Below are 2,910 nucleotides of genomic sequence, written 5' to 3' on the forward strand. Positions count from 1 at the left end.
CACACACACACACACACACACACACACACGTACACACATACATGCACACAAACATGCATACACAAACATTTCCTTCTTCAACGTTGTACATTCCAATATTTAAAAAAAAATGTTTATGTTAGTTTTCATCATTAGGAGCAGTTACGTTTCTCTTTCTCTCATATTTTCTCTCTCTATCTATCTATCTTCTCTTCTTCTCCTTTATACTTCTGTCTCTGTCTCTCTCTCTCTCTCTTTCCCTATTTGAATATCTACCTGTATGTTTTGATGATGACCAACATTCAGAAAAAGAAAAATCCTAAGAGAGAACAATATATATATTAAAAAATATATTGAAAATGTGTGCATTTTCCTTCCTTTATTTTATATATATATTTTTTGCATTACAACTCAGCACGAGGGGAAAAACGAAATTCTCCACCTCCCTTGCTATTATTTACCACACGTGGAACAGAAAATGCTGCCGAAACCTACCACAAACATATCGGATAAAAATTGCCGTCGAGGACATATTGAAGGAATTAAAAGTAATTAAGTAATTATTCTAACAAAATCGATGGATTAAATTACCACACCTGAGGAGTAACTGAAAATGAACAGAGAAGATAATCTACAGAGAAGGTTAGTAAAAATCTGAACGAACTATGCATAACATTGCACTCAATTTTCGCAAACAATTTTGAAAAAAATAATCACCAAAATACCAAAACCATAATGAAAATATACCAATGTTAGCACATTTAATTAAAACCCGCATCATTTGATCCAAAAACCTTATCGCTAGAAAATTTTCTTTTTGGAATATGATAAAAAATAATAAGGCAGAAATATATGAAAATAGATGAACTCAACACCATTAATTTTAACACGCAAACTACAAATCAAACCAATCCTAGAAAAGCCCGAACAACTAAGACAAATTAAGGAAAAATTAACACTAGAGAAAATGAAAATAGAAATTAAGTTACTTAAACTTAGAGCATCGAATAACGAACAAAAATATGAAACCATCGATGAAGAAGTGCACACCGAACTCACTAAACATGCTGATGAACAACTTTTGGAGTGTTATAAAACTATGGAAAGGTAGGTGTGAATCGGAAGAAATAAATTCCCTTCAACGGTGGGAAAACAGTGTTAATCTCTTCCTTAGTTACGAAACTCAGTTTAAAAGAGACTACAGTTCAGATAACCCCTTTCTGAAAAAAAAATCTTGAACATTTAAATCTTCAGAAATAAATAAACATCCAACTAGATCAACGATATACATCTAAAAGAACACAAACACACAAAATTAACTTCTCACTTGGAAGTAAACCGCTCTCAATCTAGGAATAGGAGTAGAAGAAACCAATCTTAAGGTTAGCAGTTTTTTCTCCCCAGCAACTAGAAACATCCAAGAGACTTCTATTCCTCGTTGAAGAAACACGGCCTACGGAATTCCAACCTATTTTCCCCATACAGCAAAACCAAACATCCAGCATCTCAATTATAATCAAGAACCCCGACAATTTATACAAACGAAGAAACCCGAACCATGTACTTCCAACCAATTTTTCCAGACAACACAACCAGCCTCTCAGCAATCCTAATATGATTAATGACACCGATAATTTCTATCAACCAAATTACAGTAAACATCTTTTTAGACCGAGTGGAGAGAAACAGGGATACACGTTGGAACAAAAACAAACAAACAAACAATAGAAATCTAAAGTAATAAATTTATCAAGGAAAACTCTGTCTGCAACAAAAATCAGTATACTAGCTAAAGGATTAAAATTTACCCCAACCCCACGAAGATCTAACCAGAATGAAATTAAAAATTATATTTCGGAATTCTGCAGGAAACTACGACTCACAGAAGCACTGATTATAACAACGAGGATGAATGACTAGTTAAAAACAGAATAAATTATCTTCGACAGAACGGTAGGAATAAAACACTTGATGGCTTCTGCGACCATATCTAAAATTTCCCAAATACTTTCCATAAGCGAAAAGTTAATACAAATCTCAACAATATAGAATGGGAACTGACAATTAAAGAAGCAGACAAAGGAAATGATGTAGTCGTTATGGATACAGAATACTACAAAAAAAAAAAAACTATTATCCAAAACCTATTATCCATACTAGAAAACGAAACCTATGAAAATGTTGTAAACTATAAACAACAACAAACAATGAAAAATCTTGCATCCTTAATTCTTCTACATGGTAAAGGCCTGACTGAAAAAGAAATAAATTATATCATGAACTTTAAATGTATACCTTGTCTTTTTTACGGCCTACCTAAAATTTACACCCAAGCTCAACAAACAATAATTAAATTAATCTTATTTGGGGTTTAAAAATCTTATTCCTATAACTAAAATGCAAAAAATCTCTAAAATGTACTGCTGTCATCATTTCTAAAATAAACATTGAAAAATAGTTTGGCATCATCTCTAAAAATAGCCAACAACTACCACTGCAGTCCACAGGAATGTATATAAAGGAGAAAAGACAGCCAGACGACTACAGTTGTCAACACTCCTGTCATAGCGTGGGATCTTGAAGACTGCTAAAATGCAAGAAAATATACTAGTCCCTTAATTTTCAATACATAATATCCAATATTCAATATTCAATATTTCATTTATTCAATAAGACAATCAATACTTCATTTCATTTTGTTGAATATATTATATATACTATATCCTACATTAATATTATAAGAATATAAATAAAACATAAAAAACAGACAGATTTGGAATTCCTTTGAGAGGGATAACTACCCTTGGCAAACAGGACACAGTCGTGTGTCGATAAGCCAGCTGGAGGAGATGTCCTCCTGGGGCTAAAAGCAACAGTAACATCCACCCCTAGGGGTCAGCCACACTTAAGTGGCAATATACTACACTTTAT

The 2,910-nt window shown here is 32.7% G+C and overlaps 1 long non-coding RNA gene across 1 annotated transcript in view; it reads right to left on the reverse strand.

The window, feature by feature from the left end:
- LOC128248301 (uncharacterized) overlaps positions 1-2,910 on the reverse strand; it is a 27,285-nt gene that overhangs the window by 23,945 nt on the left and 430 nt on the right. The window lies entirely within an intron of this gene.

This window comes from Octopus bimaculoides, chromosome 7, assembly GCF_001194135.2.
Source record: "Octopus bimaculoides isolate UCB-OBI-ISO-001 chromosome 7, ASM119413v2, whole genome shotgun sequence".
Taxonomy (NCBI): domain Eukaryota; kingdom Metazoa; phylum Mollusca; class Cephalopoda; order Octopoda; family Octopodidae; genus Octopus; species Octopus bimaculoides.